General features: G+C 43.8%; 1 protein-coding gene and 1 long non-coding RNA gene across 2 annotated transcripts in view; both read right to left on the minus strand.

Moving 5' to 3' along the window:
* The window catches only part of LOC124037766 (cytosolic carboxypeptidase 6-like), a 489,347-nt gene that overhangs the window by 238,849 nt on the left and 230,648 nt on the right, over nt 1-19,850 (minus strand). The gene's annotated exons all lie outside the window — the stretch shown is intronic.
* Nucleotides 6,284-7,951, minus strand: LOC124037767. The gene is made up of 3 exons (XR_006839229.1): nt 7,792-7,951; nt 7,246-7,333; nt 6,284-6,791 (listed from the first exon to the last, which is right to left on the minus strand). It is a non-coding gene; the product is annotated as an uncharacterized LOC124037767 (long non-coding RNA).

Below are 19,850 nucleotides of genomic sequence, written 5' to 3' on the forward strand. Positions count from 1 at the left end.
AAGTTTGCATCCTGTAGCTCCAACTCCAAAAAAGTTCTGGGACACTGTGAAGTCCATGGAGAACAAGAGCACCTCCTCCCAGCTGCCCACTGCACTGAGGCTAGGTAACACGGTCACCACTGATAAATCCATGATTATCGAAAACTTTAATAAGCATTTCTCAACGGCTGGCCATGCCTTCCGCCTGGCTACTCCAACCTCGGCCAACAGCTCTGCCCCCCCCGCGCAGCTCCTCGCCCAAGCCTCTCCAGGTTCTCCTTTACCCAAATCCAGATAGCAGATGTTCTGAAAGAGCTCCAAAATCTGGACCCGTACAAATCAGCTGGTCTTGACAATCTGGATGCTCTATTTCTGAAACTATCCGCCGCCATTGTCGCAACCCCTATTACCAGCCTGTTCAACCTCTCTTTCATATCGTCCGAGATCCCCAAGGATTGGAAAGCTGCCGCAGTCATCCATCTCTTCAAAGGGGGAGACACCCTGGACCCAAACTGTTACAGACCTATATCCATCCTGCCCTGCCTATCTAAGGTCTTCGAAAGCCAAGTCAACAAACAGGTCACTGACCATCTCGAATCCCACCGTACCTTCTCCGCTGTGCAATCTGGTTTCCGAGCCGGTCACGGGTGCACCTCAGCCACACTCAAGGTACTAAACGATATCATAACCGCCATCGATAAAAGACAGTACTGTGCAGCCATCTTCATCGACCTTGCCAAGGCCTTCGACTGTCAATCACCATATTCTTATCGGCAGACTCAGTAGCCTCGGTTTTTCGGATGACTGCCTTGCCTGGTTCACCAATTACTTTGCAGACAGAGTTCTGTGTGTCAAATCGGAGGGCATGCTGTTCTGTCCTCTGGCAGTCTCTATGGGGGTGCCACAGGGTTCAATTCTCGGGCCGACTCTTTTCTCTGTATATATCAATGATGTTGCTCATGCTGCGGGCGATTCCCTGATCCACCTCTACGCAGCCGACACCATTCTATATACTTTCGGCCCGTCATTGGACACTGTGCTATCTAACCTCCAAACGAGCTTCAATGCCATATAACACTCCTTCTGTGGCCTCCAACTGCTCTTAAACGCTAGTAAAACCAAATGCATGCTTTTCAACCGATCGCTGCCTGCACCCGAATGCCCGACTAGCATCACCACCCCGGATGGTTCCGACCTTTAATATGTGGACATCTATAAGTACCTAGGTGTCTGGCTAGACTGCAAACTCTCCTTCCAGAATCATATCAAACATCTCCAATCGAAAATCAAATCAAGAGTCGGCTTTCTATTCCGCAACAAAGCCTCCTTCACTCACGCCGCCAAGCTTACCCTAGTAAAACTGACTATTCTACCAATCCTTGACTTCGGCGATGTCATCTACAAAATGGCTTCCAACACTCTACTCAGCAAACTGGATGCAGTCTGTCACAGTGCCATCCGTTTTGTCACTAAAGCACCTTATACCACCCACCACTGCGACTTGTATGCTCTAGTCGGCTGGCCCTCGCTACATATTCGTCGCCAGACCCACTGGCTCCAGGTCATCTACAAGTCCATGCTAGGTAAAGCTCCACCTTATCTCAGTTCACTGGTCACGATGGCAACACCCATCCGTAGCACGGCCTCCAGCAGGTGTATCTCATTGATCATCCCTAAAGCCAACACCTCATTTGGCCGCCTTTCGTTCCAGTACTCTGCTGCCTGTGACTGGAACGAATTGCAAAAATCGCTGAAGTTGGAGACTTTTATCTCCCTCACCAACTTCAAACATCAGCTATCTGAGCAGCTAACCAATCGCTGCAGCTGTACATAGTCTATTGGTAAATAGCCTACCCATTTTCACCTACCTCATCCCCCTACTGTTTTATTTATTTACTTTTCTGCTCTTTTGCACACCAATATCTCTACCTGTACATGACCATCTGATCATTTATCACTCCCGTGTTAATCTGCAAAATTGTAATTATTCGCCTACCTCATGCCTTTTGCACACATTGTATATAGACTCCCCCTTTTTTTCTACAGTGTTATTCACTTGTTAATTGTTTACTCCATGTGTAACTCTGTGTTGTCTGTTCACACTGCTATGCTTTATCTTGGCCAGGTCGCAGTTGCAAATGAGAACTTGTTCTCAACTAGCCTACCTGGTTAAATAAAGGTGAAAAAAAAAAAAAATGGTGGTGCGGTCTGAACAACACATCACCAACACAACTACCTGCCCTCCACGACACCTACAGCCCCCGATGTCACAGCAAGGCCAAAAAAATCATCAAGGACAACAACCACCCGAGCCAGTGCCTGTTCACCGCACTAACTTCCAGAAGGCGAGGTCAATACAGGTGCAATGTTGGGAATGAGAGACTGAAAAACAGCTTCTATCTCAAGGCCATCAGACTTTTAAAACAGCCATCATTAACACAGAGAGGCTGGTGCCTAAATACAGACTCAAAATCATTGGTCAATTTAATAAATGGATCACTAGTCACTTTAATAATGTCACTTTAATAATGTTTACATATCTTACATACTCATCTCATATGCACAGTATATACTGTATTTTATACCATCTACTGCATCTTGCCTATGCTGCTCGGTCATCGCTCATCCATATATTTATATATGTACATATTCTTATTCCATCCCTTTAGATTTGTGTGTATTAGGTAGTTGTTGTGGAATTGTTCGATTACTTGTTCGATATTACTGCACTGTCGGAACTAGAAGCACAAGCAATTCCCTACACTCACATTAACATCTGCTAACCATGTGTATGTGACCAATAAAATTTGATATACTTTTCCATGGTAGCAAGATCTGATCTAACTTTATGTTAAACTGTATTGCAGTGAGATTGTTTCTTTCTTTCGGAATATGAATACAGAGTATGTCCACTTCACTGTCAGACCATTTTATTGGTAAACTACATGGTAATGTAAAAGTTGTATTTTTCAGCAATCACATACGTAATACCTAACACTTAACATAGTTTGGTTGTGATTCAGAGAGGTTAGAAATGATCTATATTCTCTATGAGGCTGTGCAGGGATTCAAATTGAGGATTTAGTGTACAATGACACCTTTGTTTTTAAACCCCGGATTTCTAGCCCCCAGATATTATTGTTGGATCAAATTTTAATAGCATTTGAATGGCCATAATAAATAGATATGCAGTTAGTGGACAACCCTGTTTGACAGTTTAATACTTTCTGAGAAAAGGAGGTAGTCGTAAGGAGAGGATGGTGTGGGTGACCTACTGGTGTCTGTTGGGGTTGAGTATTGGGTGAAGGTTAGTATGCATGATCAATAGTATGCAATCACCAATACACTAAGCTGTCTTGAAGACAAGTGCTCCTCAAACTTTTCATACCGTTGCAGTCAGTTCTTTGGCATGTTGAGAAGAGCTGTTAGTAAACTTTTCTAGCCTATTCACTCTATTGTGGGCAATGCTTGTCTACTCAACAGTACAACTGTACCTGCTCATACACAACAGTACACGACTAAACTGTCTACAAGTCAAGCCCCCCTCACATCTTTGCTAACAGCCCATTAATGCCCCATTATTGACTCTGAGTGTACATCATGATTAGTCTTCATGTCTTTATAGGAGACTTCCAGTACAAACAAATCTGCAAGAGGTCGAAGAAGTGGGTGGTGAACATTTGTGTACGAAAGGCTTGCCCACCTGGCTGTGGAGTGCGATAAGGAACAGACGGTTGTCTACAAGTAGCCAGATTCACAGCCCCCCAAACCCAACATCCCTGCCAACATAGCCACAGCGCCGAAGCCTGCTAAACCAGCTGCCATTACCTAACATGAGAAGATGTTCACCAGCTGAAGAAAATTCAGGAACCTGTCTGGAACATTCAACCAACAAAACATCCATATTCAGTTTGAATGATGTTGTAGTATAATATAGAATGCCTAGCATGCTCACAAATGCATTGTGGTATAGATATTGATATGTATATAATGGTGTTTTATATGCTGAACAAAAATATAAACGCAACATGCAACAATTTCAACGATTTTACTGAGTTACAGTTCATATCAGTAAATCAGTCAATTGAATCTATGGATGTCACATGACTGGGAAGGGGCGCAGCCTGGCTCCCAAGTGGCTGGGCCTATGCCCTCCCAGGCCCACTCATGGCTGCGCCCCTTCCCAGTCATGTGACATCCATAGATTCAATTAACCCTAACCCTAACCCACTGGGGATGAGTTTTTCCCCACAAAACGGCTTTATTACAGACAGAAATACTCCTCAGTTTCATCAGCTATCTGACTGGCTGGTCTCAGACGATCCCGGAAGTGGAGGTCCTGGGCTGGCATGGTTACACATGGTCAGCAGTTGTGAGGACGGTTGGACGTACAAACAAATTCTCTAAAACAATGATGGAGGTGGCTTAGCGAAGAGAAATTAACATTAAATTATCTGACAACAGCATGCCAATTGCACTCTCCCTCAAAACTTGAGACATCTATGGCATAGGTTATGACAAACCTGCACATTTTAGAGTGGCCTTTAATTGTCCCCAGCACAAGGTGCACCCGTGTAATGATCATGCTGTTTAATCCGCTTCTTGATATGCCACACCTGTCAGGTGGATGGATTATATTGGCAAAGGAGAAACGTTCACTAACAGGGATGTAAACAAATGTGTGCACAACATTGAGGAATGTGACTGACCAGCTTGATTCAGTCTTATGTAGCAACATTTGAAATGGTGATATTTACATTGGATAAAAGTAGAGACTCAGAGCTAGAAAAAGGTATATCATACACTACAGTTGAGGAACAATGTGAAAGTAATTCTGTTTAGAAAGTTGCTAAACTTGTAAGCTGTTTAGAAAGTTGCTAAACTTGGCCCTTGAATGTTTTGGTACCTACTGGAGACTCTTCTTTGTCTACACCCACCCATCTCTTCAAGGATTCACATGTGAGGCTATGTACTAAACAACCAAAGATTTCAAAACTAAAGACTGGGTTATACTACGGGTGTGTTCGTAAATTCAACGGGTGTTGAGCATTCGTACATTTGTCAGTTATTCTGTATTCTTGCATACTCAGACGAGAGTGCTCTGAAATTGGAGTGGATAGCCAGAGCGAATTTACTAGCTACGTCTATTGACAGTTGTTGCATTGACATCATAAACATTCTTTTGAAATAGTTACTTGCATAGTGGAGTATTTTGTTTAGACATGTAGCTAGCTGGCTAAACAATGAACCATAATCCCAATTCATAACGTTACTACTCTGCATGAATCTGCAGGTAACTAACCAACCAGGTTCAATGTTAGCTAGCTGACACCAGGCTATAACTAGCAATGCAAATGGCTCTGAGATACGAATAATATTACTACACAGATCATACACGTAATATTAGCTAGCTAGCCAGCCAGCTAAAGTTAGCTAGAAAGCTAAAAGTACACTATAACTTGAAATTAAAACAACTTTCTGACAAAATTAGAAACGTGCAATATCTGAAAATGTAGCTAGCTAGTCTCTCTTACCCGTATATATGGATGTACGCTTCTCCCTCTCTGTCATGGATGCCATGGTTGCCCTTAGTTTGAAGATGTAATCCGGAGACAGATGTTTTATACAACAGCTTTCTGTGTGTTCTCTTTTCGACTCTGTCTGCATATTTGCAATCAATGCCAGAATTTTCTCCATCTCCTTAGCTATCATACTCTAATTCCACTGATTTCAAAACTCGGTCCTGCAAAAAGTGGAGAGCAACGCTTATGCAGTTCTACTACGTGATATCTTTCAAAAAAGCAGCAGTAGAAAGGATTACCTACACACACTGAGCAGCTCATGCTATAGACAGAAGCGTGCTACATGGCAGACCAATCTGAACTCATCTCTCGGCATGTCCAGTGAACTCATTATCTCAGCCAATCATGGCTAACGGTGAAGGTAGCTCACTTTTTCCGGGGCTAAACCAACTAGGCTCATAATTTAACAATTTATTTCATATTTACAGATGGCATAACAGTTTGTTATTAAGGCACATGAATGTTCACATGTTCCAGAACACATTTTGAGTTTAAAAAAAGTTTATGTTCAAGTGGCGCTCCTGTGAATTAGTGAACACGTGACATATTTCTAGTTTCCTATGCCAAGTTTCCTGAAATGAGTCACAAATATGTTTTTTTGTGCACATGGAACATTTCTGGATTTTTTTTTATTTCAGCTCATGAAACATGGGACCAATACTTTACATGTTGTGTTTATATTTTTGTTCAGTATATCATCTTTTTTACAAGTGTACTGACAAGTGACTAAATTATTCCAGTTGCATCAGAAACCAATAAAGTGTTGACTTCAACTTCTTGATCAATTCATTGTGATACATGAAATGTATTTGGATAAACTAGCTTGAGTCTTACTGCTAAAACAAATGATGCACAGAGTTTTAAACTTTAATTTGTTGGCAAGTAAAATGTTTGAATAAAATAGTAGATTCGTCTCAATATAGCAAATAAGTAGACATTGCTTGTATTCAAGACAAAGTTGATTTGTTTTGGATACCGAGGTGAGTTTACACAGCAGTATGCAGAAACAGTTATGGCAATGTATGACATATATACAACATAATACAAATATAATACTAACGCTTAGAATAACTACTACAGTTCTACAAATGGAAAACTTGCATAGGGTGTGTTTGGGTGGTGAAGTGGGATGTTCGGAGTCACTTTGATACAAGGGGAGATTTTTGTTATGGGACCTTTTCACATCTCCTCTTGAGAGTCATCAACTTCTTTGTATCCAAGTGGTACTGTCTGTCAGAGAAATATGAAAATTATATTATACATTCATAGGCAATCATTGTGTATTGTCTGTATTCCTACTGTAGCAACATGGTGTAGAATATGAGACATCTCACAAACATACATTAGCTAGCTAGCTACATTACACAGATATAATTACTCCAAGACTTATCTGAGTCATCAAGACAAAGTCATTCCTTTACTCTCCTCCATCATCATCAAAACAATTCTCCAGTTTTGCTCCAAATGAGAGGCACTGAGGCTAGCTAAGCTATTTATCGAGCTAGTTATAACGTTAGACTACAGTACATTTTAGGTATAGCAAACACAGCTCGCTAGCTAGATACAGTAGCTAGCTAAACTTGGCTAGCTTGGCTTGTAATGGTCCTAGCAAACCCCGCTAAATTGATCACCAAATTGTACTGCACTGAACAACAGTGCCTAGTGTTAAAAGAGAACTTGCCACCTCTGCTTGCTGATCTCGCAATTCTTTTTCTCGCTGTCTCAATTCCTCTTCAGTGTATTCCGGCTCAAATAAATAGGACTGTATGTTCCTATGTAAAAGAACATAAAAAATGTTTAGTCGTCCAGCTCTTCTTGGAAAGAGGAATCATCAGAAGCAGCAATTGTAGCTAATTATTTAGCCATTTCAGATAGACAGTGCATGGTAACATAGCTCCTGCAAACTTGTAAACTAGTACCGCCCCCATTTTGAAAAGCCAGCCTTCAAGGGTGGGAAGAAGGAAGTAGCCTTTACAAAGCAAGGGAAAATGAGTCGGCATAGATATCTTGAGACAAGTCCAACGTTCAATCAGCGAAACATTAATGCCACAATAATAGCTACAAAACATGACTCCATTCATTTTTAGATCAGACAGCAGGCTCAATCAACCAATGATGTCATTGGTTGAACTCTCCCGGCTCAAACATGTAAAAGATACAGCTATAGTGCATAATTATGTCTGAAACACCCTTTCATCAATCAGAAATATATAGGGAGACTGGAAAATACCCCAAATAGTGTCTGGTGGTGAAGTCTCCCTTTAAGTCGCCCGGAACTGTGACCATTTTGTTCAATGGTAAAAGGCCTTTTTGCGCAATCTTTATAATCCACCATCTTTGAGGATACTTGTGTTCTGCTCCTAGCGGATCGCACTGGGCTCTTCTCCCAAGTCATATAACTTTGCCAAATGACGATGTGCTCCAGCTCTGACTCCCCACTAGCTACCACTGGCCTTGGATGTGCCTACAGCCAGAAGGAGCCCCTCCCCAGCTCCATTTGATTTCACGTTTGAATTGACCTTTGTAATATAGCTCCAGGTGCTCATCTGATGATTTATGTAACCAAAGTGAGAGCCAGGTCCAGCCATGGCTGCACCCCTGCCCAGTCATTTGAACTCCATAGATTAGGGCCTAATTCATTTATTTAAATTGACTGATTTCCATTATATGATCCGTAACTCAGCAAAACATATATATATCCTGTAGTCTTCACCCGTTTCCTTAATGGGAATGTCTGCTATTTCACACAGCAGCAGTCTAATATTTACATAAATGACAACAAAAAAAATCACTCTCAATCCTGCACTACTTTCACTGTTTAACAAAAATCCACTACAAGATCAAAACATACTTCTCTGCACTTTGTGTAATTATAATCCTTAACAAAACAATCACAGAATACCGTAGAACAGTCTGATTACATAGAAGTCTTGAAGCCCCCTCTTCATTTAATTGAGCTCAATTCCTTTTGTGAAAGAACACCCCTGTAAACCCCTGTAAACCTGTGAGATAAATGATGGAATGTGGTTCCAATTTCTTCAAATAAACTCTTGATTATATTTAGCCTGATGGTTCCTCCCTCTAAACCCCTCTGATGGTTCCTCCCTCTAAATCCACCTACCAAGACAAAGTCACACCTGTGACATGATTCTTGTTGATTGTAAGAAATGTATTAGAAAGCCATTCCTCCTTGGATTGATCTCTTTGGTTGTCTGTTCGGGATAGACAATATTGACAGAGGGCAGAGCTGATCATTTGTTGAATATCTGGATTACTCTGTGAGATTGAGGTATTACAAGACTACAAATGATCTTGTAAAGGAGACAAAGCTTCCAAGTTGGAATGCATGAAAGCAATCCTTCCCGTGAGACCAGATAGTCATAGAGGCCACAGAGATCGGGCTTCCATTCAACTGCTTGTGACACTGGCATACAAAAATGGCTCAGTCAACCAAAATAATACCCTCTCTGGCACCCGTGTTAAAACCAGGCAAGACAAATGACATTAATTCCCGGACGACTCATTTAATCAAAGAGTGTGATAATTAATGCTACACTCCATTGACCAAACAAATATCTTTGTCAAGGTGCTTGTTGCTATACAAGTCCTTCTCCTGTTCTCAAAGACATGATAACAAGCCGCCTTAATTACTTCCATCCCATAGACTCCGTGAGCATTAGGCACCGACTCACCCTAACCCTCCCTTCCAACAAGCACATAAAATATTTTATCGTGATGGCGCCCCGCTAACTTTAATAAACTGAACGACCTTGCGAAATTGCACAGGGGATAAATGAAGTTTCCCTTCCCCACTAGTAGAAGCAACCACCACACAGGGGTCCTTATCTGGGCTCCACTTAATTACGTGCTTTAATTCTAACATTTTTTAAATGCCCCCTCACCACGAAGAGACAACCTGTTTTAATTAAACAAATGAATGTGGTGCTTATCGTACGGGATCAACGCTCTCATTTGTTAATAGTTAAGGACGCTGATAATGTTATCTTAGAGACCTATAAGAAATTTCATCATACAGACAGAAAATCGATCTTATCTCCTATCAGTGTGATATACATATTTATGTGTGGCTTTAACATCTCATTAGATGCAGGAGACATGTCTACTTATTTCTATCTTCATCTGATGAGGTAGCTCCGCTCTCCTTAGTACAGCGATGAAGGCCATTTTATATGAAGGCAAAATGCTGCAGGCTCTTTATTCTGCTTTAAACCAATACTGTTTACTATCCGTATTATACACCCAACTGAGCTGCTTTTCTATGAGCTGCTTGCGTATGACTACTATGTATGACCCTTCAACACTATTACATAGAAATCACTGGATATACAATACCCAACTAGCTCTGCCTCATTGTGTGAGTACAGAAACATCAAAAGACAATACTCATGGACAACATACAAAATGCACACTCGTGGTGTTATTTCTGAATAAGAGATAAATGACCATAGAATCAGGACAGGGCTACACACTGGTACAACAGCCATGCACACAAATGCAAATGTCACAAAGCTGCTTGTCCACAGAAAGCAATTGCTTTGGCTTTCCAAAACAGATATGTTGTTTGCCTTCACACGAAGAGAAGACAAGCAACTTGCACAAGGGAATCTTGCCAATGAATATTTTCACACAATCATTTCCCACCCCTCCCGCCCGTTCTGAAGGGGAGCTGAGAGGCACTCTAAAAGTCATTTACACTTCCTAGCTTGTTTATGGGAGTTATATAACGTATTTAGCACAATAGCTAACACCAAGGGTTCTTGCAAGCTGTCTGACCAAATTTTATGGGAAAAGTGTCAGAGAAGACATTATCCCAACAGGAGGAGAGGCCTGTTACAGATTACTGCTGGTTGCTAATTTATATTAGCAGTGAAGCGATGGGTGGAAGGTTCAAGTGATTTTACAGTGGTAAAGTAGTAACTGCTGATCTGTTCCCACCCAGCTTAATGCTAAAATAACAAAATGATCAGCCTTTAATGGCCAAAACACTGATTTGAGCCTCAGCCAAGAAAATCACTTGATTACTACACAATTTCCAGGAGCAAATTGCTGAATGTTTTCCTTCTTGGTAGACATCATTTACACTAGGGGATTTACTGGTGCTGATATTTGCTAGAAAAGTGTGTGTGTGTCATTCGTAGAGATCCTATAATTCACTGTTACACAATCAACTCTTATGAGTTACTAGTATGAAACCCTCTTCTTCAAGGATGCCATCACATGTTTCAACATAAAGACCAACGGACAGATTTATTGTGTGATTCCATACTTCTTGTTAAGGTAAAGAGCTCTGTATAAGTTTGACGGCATACTTATTATTTTTTTTGCATTGTGATAAACTGCCTTGATGAGCTGGCAATCTCTGTCTCCCAGCTGTTCAGCCACTGTGAGTGAAGACCAGCTCACCTACCAAAAACTGTCTCAGGGAAAAGCCACAGCCTTCCTTTCCAGAGTAACTACTAAACATACCTGAGAGCAGTGCACCCTGGTGACATGGCTGAGATATAGACATCCAAAACACTGACAGGTCCTGACAAATGAGAACCAGTTCAACTTAAACAGCTCATGCTCAGGCCTTTGCCCAAATGACACTCCCTTCTCTAAAAGGCAAAAAAACAACTGTCAGACACGTTTGTGGGGAAGTGGGTGCCCTCAGGCTATGACATCACACGTCCTTCAGGAGGTCCAGTGAGGGAGAGAGCATGCATCAGTGGGCCAGAGAGTCTGCTTAATGTGCTACACGAGGGAACTATTCTATTCTGTTTGACCGCTGAGAGACCTGGCACATCAAAACAAACAGAGAGGAGCTTTACCAACTGATCAGATACATGGAACTTTACCATTCACCACAGGACTGCCTCATTTGATCAATGACAGTAGGGATATTTAATCCCATTTCCTTGATCATCGTGCTGATGTGTCTGTCGAATTTGATTATATCATATTTCCCTGTAATTATGCTGAACGGAAACTGCCCAAAAGTATTTTTTCTCCACCAATTTCTCCTCCTTAAAAGATACAATTAACAGTCCCACATGGATCGTCTAAAAGGAGTATGCTCTGTCTGTGAAGAAAGGAAGAAAGACTAATTCTGATGACTTCTTCTGTTCCCATTCATATCTTTAAAAAACACAAAGAACAAGAGAGAAATAAAGCCGCCGCCTCCAAAACACAGATCACAAGAACTAATGGTGAGGAGTCCCACCATACAGTCTCCCACAACTAGTGCTCAGTGATTAGTGCTTTTCGTGGTCAGTTCGGTTTTGGTTTGATTATAAAAGAAGAATCATGGTTTTCAGTTTCAAATATATATATATATTTAATTAAAAGCACTATACATTATGTGGGTTGAATGCTGTAACAACACAGAATAAAACAATTAATAAAAGTCCCTTGATGGTAGTGACTACCCATTGCTACTAATCACTTAATAATCATCAATTTATTCACATTACTTTAATAAAATATTTGTTTTATTTGATGACTTTATTATTTCATTCATCTCCTCTCTATAGAGCTATTTTAGTAGTTCTTCAAAATAAATAAGGCATACTGCTGAATAGCCACCATCAATCACATACTGTAGATGTATTTTCAGGCTTGTGAAGCAACTGCCTTCTATCCCTCTCAATCGCAAGTTCTCTCTTCTCTCAGTCTCCATGTCCCGGACAGATAGTTTAAGCGAGCGCGCATGGGTTATGGTCATTGTAGTTAATTACCACGTTTTCGCCGCTAAACTATGTAGAATATTGACCTGTTGGAAACTACAACTCCCTACCACATCGCATAGTTCTGGCTTGATCTAATGTATCTCTACAGAAACTGCACATTGAATGAACTAAATGGATTTCGGTCAGTTCTTTAAAAAAGAAGAAAAATGTATGAAATTTCAGTTGATTTGCTCAGCACTATCCCACAAACCCCCACCCTCCTCGAGGAGCCCAGTTGGTGATAAATGTTTCTGTGGGTGGGGAGGGAGAGAGGGATGCACCAACACCTCCAACATTACTCAAGCAACAGAGAGGTGAAGATTTCATTTCCCATCACATCAAGTAGCAGGAGGAGTTGGAGTCTCTCAAATGAACTTAACTTGAACCCCTCAGTGGCAAGCGCTCCACAGTAATCAACTGCTTGGCTGTGGCCCCTCCCACCCCTCCTCTCATTCTAGTCACAGCCAGACCCTGGTAGGATTGGACCCACAGAGGGCTGGCCAACACAGGTCACAGAACTGCATTTCTCTGACACCATGATACAGTGCCTTGCAAAAGTATTCATCCCCTTTGGCATATTTCCTATTTTGTTGCATTACAACTTGTAATTGAAATTGATTTTTATTTGGATTTCATGTAATGGACATACACTAAATAATCTAAATTGGTGAAGTGAAATTTAAAAAATAACTTGTTTAAGAAAATTATACAAAATAAAAAACAGAAAAGTGGTGTGTCTATCTATTCACCCACTTTGCTATGAGGCCCCTAAATAATATCTGGTGCAACTAATTACCTTCAGAAGGCACATAATTAGTTAAATAAAGTCCACCTGTGTGCAATCTAAGTGTCACCTGATCTGTCACATGATCTCAGTATATATACACCTGCTCTGAAAGGCCCCAGAGTCTGCAACACCACTAAGCAAGGGGCACCACCAAGCAAGCGGCACCATGAAGACCAAGGAGACTCCAAACAGGTCAGGGACAAAGTTGTGGAGAAGTACAGATCAGGGTTGGGTTGTAAAAAAATATCCAAAACTTTGAACATCCCACGGAGCACCATTAAATCCATGATTAAAAAATGTAAAGAATATAGCACCACAACATCTCCACAGCTGTCACGCCCTGGCCTTAGTATTCTGTGTTCGTTATTATTTTGGTTAGGCCAGGGTGTGACATGGGGATTTATGTGGTTTGTTTTTGTCTGGGATTGTGGTTAGAGTAGTACTCTAGGTAAGTCTATGGTTGCCTGGAGTGGTTCTCAATCAGAGACAGGTGTTTATCGTTGTCTCTGATTGGGAACCATATTTAGGCAGCCATATTCTTTAGCTCTCTTGTGGGTGATTGTTTCTGTCTCTGTGTTTGTTGCACCAGATAGGGCTGTTTCGTTTTTTTCACATTTCTTGTTTTGTAGATTGTTCATCTTTATTAAAGATGTTTACAAGTAACCACGCTGCGTTTTGGTCCGGCTCTCTTTACCCAGAAGAAAACCGTTACAGAATCCCCCACCAACCAAGGACCGAGCGGCGTGGTAAACAGAGGCAGCAGCAACAGCAGCAGCAGGAGAAGCGACAGGTGCAGCAGGTGCAACAGCAGCAGCAGCAAAAGCAGCAGCAGGAGAAGCAACAGCAGCAGGAGAGGTTGCACTATTTGGAAGAATGGACTTGGGAGGAGATCCTTGACGGGAAAGGACCCTGGGCAGAGCCAGGGGAATATTGCCGCCCCAATGCCGAGCTGGCGGCAGCGAAAGCAGAGAGGCGGCATTATGAGGAGCTAGCACGGCAGAGCGGCTGGAAGCCCGAGAGGCACCCCCAAAAATTTATTGGGAGGGGGCACAGGGAGAGTGTGGCAGAGTCAGGAGTGAGACCTGAGCCAACGCCCCCTGTTTACCGTAAGGAGCCATGGATGGAATTGGAGCTGTCGGCGAAGCTGAGTGCTGAGTCTGAGAGTGTTGAGGATGTATTGGACAGAGTAGAGAGAAGGCTGTTGGTTTGGCATAGTATGCAAGGCATTCGCCCTGAGGTGCGTGTCCCTAGCCCGGTACCATCAGTGCCGGCACCCCGCACCAGGCTCTCCGTCCCATCAACACAGGTGCTCCCGCCTGTCCGGCGCTACCGGAGTTTCCGCCCCTCAGTCCAGAAGCGCCAGCGCCACTCAGTCCAGAGGCGCCAGCGCCACTCAGACCAGAGGCGCCAGAGCCCCTCAGTCCAGAGGCGCCAGAGCCCCTCAGTCCAGAGGCGCCAGAGCCCCTCAGTCCAGAGGCGCCAGCGCCACTCAGTCCAGAGGCGCCAGCGCCCCTCAGTCCAGAGGCGCCAGAGCCCCTCAGTCCAGAGGTGCCAGAGCCCCTCAGTCCAGAGGTGCCAGAGCCCCTCAGTCCAGAGGCGCCAGCGCTTCTCTGTCCAGCGCAACCGGAGTCTCCCGCCTTTCCGGTGCTGTCAGAGCTTCCGCCCCTCAGTCCTGAGGCGCCAGAGCTCCTCATTCCAGAGGCGCCGCCTGAGCTGTCCGTCTGCCCAGCGCCATCTGAGCTGTCCATCTGTCCAGCTCTGCCAGAGCTCCCGCCCCTCATTCCAGAGGCGCCAGAGCCCCTCATTCCAGAGGCGCCAGAGCCCCTCATTTCAGAGGCGCCAGTGCCCCTCATTCCAGAGGCGCCAGAGCTCCTCAGTCCAGCGTTGCCGGAGCTTCCCGTCTGCCCAGCGCCATCAGAGTCGCCAGTCTGCCCAGCGCCGCCTGAGCCACCCGTCTGCCCAGCGCCGCCAGTGCCGCCAGTCTGCCCAGCGCCGCCAGTGCCGCCAGTCTGCCCAGCGCCGCCAGTGCCGCCAGTCTGCCCAGCGCCGCCAGTCTGCAAGGAGCCGCCAGGGCCGCCAGTCTGCCAGGAGCCGCCAGTCTGCCAGGATCTGCCAGTCAGCCAGGATCCGCCAGTCAACCAGGATCCGCCATTCAGCCAGGATCCGCCAGTCAGCCAGGATCCGCCATTCAGCCAGGATCCGCTAGTCAGCCAGGATCTGCCAGAACTGCCAGTCAGCCAGGATCTGCCAGAACTGCCAGTCAGCCAGGATCTGCCAGAACTGCCAGTCAGCCAGGATCTGCCAGAACTGCCAGTCAGCCAGGATCTGCCAGAACTGCCAGTCAGCCAGGATCTGCCAGAACTGCCAGTCAGCCAGGATCTGCCAGAATTGACAGTCAGCCAGGATCTGCCAGAGCCATCAGTCAGCCAGGATCCGCCAGTCTGCCAGGATCTGCCGGAACCGCCAGTCAGCCAGGATCTGCCGGAACCACCAGCCAGCCAGGATCTGCCAGATCCATCAACCTGCCTGAGCTTCCTCTCAGTCCCGAGCTTCCCCTCAGTCCCGAGCTTCCCCTCAGTCCCGAGCTACCCCTCAGTCCCGAGCTACCCCTCGGTCCTGAACTTCCTCAGTCGTGAGGCACCCCTCAGTCCAGGTGGGCCCTTTGTTGGGGTTAGTAGGCCTGGGTCGGCGGTGAGGGTCGCCAATCAAGGGGCGCGAAGGAGGTGGACAGAGACTATGTTGGAATGGGGTCCACGTCCAGCGCCAGAGCCGCCATCGTGGACAGACGCCCACCCAGACCCTCCCCTATGGATTTAGGATTTAGGTGGCGGCCGGGAGTCCGCTCCTTTGGTGGGGGTACTGTCACGCCCTGGCCTTAGTATTCTGTGTTTTCGTTATTATGTTGGTTAGACCAGGGTGTGACATGGGGATTTATGTGGTTTGTTTTGTCTGGGGTTGTTTGTAGTTATGGGATTGTGGTTAGAGTAGTACTCTAGGTAAGTCTATGGTTGCCTGGAGTGGTTCTCAATCAGAGACAGGTGTTTATCATTGTCTCTTATTGGGAACCATATTTAGGCAGCCATATTCTGTAGGTCTCTTGTGGGTGATTGTTCCTGTCTCTGTGTTTGTTGCACCAGATAGGGCTGTTTCGGTTTTTTCACATTTCTTGTTTTGTAGATTGTTCATTGTTCATGTTTATTAAAGATGTTTACAAGTAACCACACTGCATTTTGGTTCGCCTCTCTTTTCCCAGAAGAAAACCATTACAACAGCGGAGATTGGAGTATCTGTCCATAGGACCACTTTAAGCCGTACACTCCACAGAGCTGGGCTTTATGGAAGAGTGGCAAAAAAAGCCATTGCTTAAAGAAAAAAACAAGCAAATATGTTTGGTGTTTGCCAAAAGGCATGTGGGAGACTCCCCAAACATGTGGAAAAAGGTACTCTGGTCAGATAAGACTAAAATTGAGCTTTTAGGCCATCAAGGAAAACGCTATGTCTGGCGCAAACCCAACACTTCCCATCACCCCGAGAACATCATCCCCACAGTGAAGCATGGTGGTGGCAGAATCATGCTGTGGGTATGTTTTTCATGGGCAGGGACTGGAAAACACGTCAGAATTGAAGGAATGATGGATGTCGCTCAATACAGGGAAATTCTTGAAGGAAACCATTTTTCAGTCTTCCAGAGATTTGAGTCTGGGACAGAGTTTCACCTTCCAGCAGGACAATGACCCTAAGCATACTGATAAAGCAACACTTGAGTGGCTTAAGGGGAAACATTTAAATGTCTTGGAATGGCCTAGTCAAAGCCCAGACCTCAATCCAATTGAGAATCTGTGGCATGACTTAAAGATTGCTGTACACCAGCAGAACCCATACAACTTGAAAGAGCTGGAGCTCTTTTTGCCTTGAAGAATGGGCAAAAATCCCAGTGGCTAGATGTGCCAAGCTTATAGGGACATACCCTAAGATACTTGCAGCTGTAATTGCTGCAAAAGGTGGCTCTACAAAGTATTGACTTTGGGGGGTGAATAGTTATGCACACTCAACTTTCCAGTTTTTTTGTCTTATTTCAAGTTTGTTTCACAATAAAAAATATTTAGCATCATGTTGTGTAAATCAAATGATACCCCCCCTCAAATTTAATTCCAGATTATAAGGCAACAAAACAGGAAAAACGCCAGGGGTACCACTGTAGCCATGAAATACTTTGGCTTTCGTCTAATGTGGTACTGCATCTTCCATTCATTCTTATGCAAAGAAGACTACACAGGCCGTAAACAGTGTAACTCCCTGTTGCTGTGGCCTGCAGAGTGGGTCAGACTGGCTGCCAGTGAAGGGGCTGATTTGAGCCCAGCATGGAGTGGAGGAGGATGTGCTACAAAAGGCATGGGAATGCACACTGTGCCTGTGCAGACTGGGAGGGACACATCATTAGAAACGCCATTAGTAGGATAGGGACTGGCGGCTAGAAACCCTCCAGATCCTGCTCAAACACACTCGCCAGTGGTCCTGCTTCCCTCTAATGGGTTAATTTGTAACTCTTTGATTGAGTGGACCCAGAATTCATTGAACCACCAGTCACTTTAATGGAGCCAGTCAGAGACTGTCTGTTAGCAAACACATCAGATAAAAACGGTCTTCTAAATGGCAGGAGGAGTAGAGCAGCGGAATATATAAGAGCAAAAAAGAGAAAGTAAAAAAATTAACTTGAATGAAATTCTGCTAGAGAATTCTCTTTTATCTTTAAGGGACATTATTTCATGGCCCATCGCAGATTCTGCTTGGTGCTTTATTACACTACTGACACTGGCTGACCTATGCAAGGAATTTTATTCAATAGGTATTTGACTTAAAGATGGAATCCACATTAAGAAAAACAGTGCCACTGTCCTCCCCAGCACCTTCATTATTGTTTTTGAGCAGTGTGGGGAAAAAAATGGCAGTACATATTCTGCTGTTCTATCGCACGTGCAATGACGTCCGAGGGGAGAAAACGGGGTTTGTTGTTGGCAGTAAGTTTTTGTGGTCGGAATATCACAAACAGACGTTTGGATTCCAGCTTTAAGTGGACACTGCCATCTTTGTGGGTTTGAGCATTTTATATTGAACCTGGGATAAATTATTCTTGTTGACTAAATAATCTGGAAGAAACTCTGGTATAATCCTTTCCAATTCAAAGGACAGAAGTCACAAATCAGTCTGAATACTAGCCTAACCTCTGCAACGCATATTTAGTTTCCCATCAGGAGTGTCTAAACTAGATGTTTTGTATTGACATTCAGACTTAGCCTATTTTGGGAAACACTGGTCATGTTCCCAAACCCGCTCTCTGCAAAGCAGACTGATTGCATGGACATGTCAGTTACTCATTTACTGTGCCAAATCAACATGAGAGAATTGGGCTGCATTGTTCAATAAATTATAGAATATGTTTCCTTCTCCGCCTCCTTAATTGCATTTCAAAGTTATAATTATGCAGATCGAGGTCTACGGGACACTCACCATTTTCTCAGTCTTCTCAAATTATGACTGCTAGCTACTGTTTAGTCTTTGGGAAATGAATGTGCTATACACAGTGGGGATGTTGTATGCTGGAATAGTTTGTTTTATTAGTAGCAATCGATGGTAAATGTTAATGAAGTGTTAATGTGACTGTTAGTAAACATTTCATTATTCGTAGAGTCTAATACATTAAGAACTAGCACACTTTGTACTTCGTCCTTTCAGAAAACAATAACTGGAAAACAAAATACAGTATATTGAAAGTGGAACATTCAGAAATCACTCCACCATTCCCTGATTGCAAAAATGTGAATAGTTCGTCCTAATTTCAGTTCATGTGACAACACAAGCAATGTGTAGTGTAGAGAATCATTGTACTGAACCGCATCTGAACCGCTGTGAAATATTGTATCACCTGTGTATCACCTGTGGTCATGAGCAGCCTTGTGATTCTCTTTAATTAAGGTAATATTTAAATGTTTGAGCCGTTCTGCATGATCTCCCTCCCTCCCTCACAGCAAGGCTGGGCTGGGACGGGCCCCCTGGGCTCCACAGGCAAATACTCTGCTCCTTATCTCTTCAAAGCATCTTCTGCTCAACTCCATGACTACACTGCTATCTGGAAACATGAAGGTTATGAACTGACTCATCTAATCCCCAATAAGTCTGAGTAAAGCAGGGCTCACCAGGGCAACGATTGGCACCTTTTACACAATGCATGCTGCCACACAGGCCACCATATTCCACTCTCCAATACATTCCCTTTGAAGCCTGTATATTTTGTTGTTGTTATTGTTTTCCCACTTCAAATGGGGTAAAAGTGCAACTTCTGTCCTCTCAAAGCAAGGCAATTTACTTCACAGGCCAAAAACAAAGAGACAATAATAAAAAGGAAAACAATTGCTTTTTCATTTAATTTCCACCGGGAAATCTGTTGAGAGTAATAAATACAATACAATAATAAAGTTAAAGAGGAACCTGTATCTTTCCATTCCCTGTGTAATCCAACACAGGCATGAGAGTCAGCCACATTTAATACCTCTTCATTTCAGCAGTGGCAGAGTGATACTGTAATAATGTTTGTTTTGGTGAACAGGAGACCCTGCAGCGGCGACACAGTTTGACATTGGCCCTGGGTGCAGAAGGCTGAGAGGGTGGGCTGGTGTTAAAGCCTGGAATGACTCTCATGCTGAGGCTCTCTAGTACTACTGTGTTTCTGATCGCCACCCCGTCCACATTAGGAAGATTTAAGTGTCTTATAAAATG

Source organism: Oncorhynchus gorbuscha, linkage group LG06 (genome assembly GCF_021184085.1).
Source record: "Oncorhynchus gorbuscha isolate QuinsamMale2020 ecotype Even-year linkage group LG06, OgorEven_v1.0, whole genome shotgun sequence".
Classification (NCBI taxonomy): domain Eukaryota; kingdom Metazoa; phylum Chordata; class Actinopteri; order Salmoniformes; family Salmonidae; genus Oncorhynchus; species Oncorhynchus gorbuscha.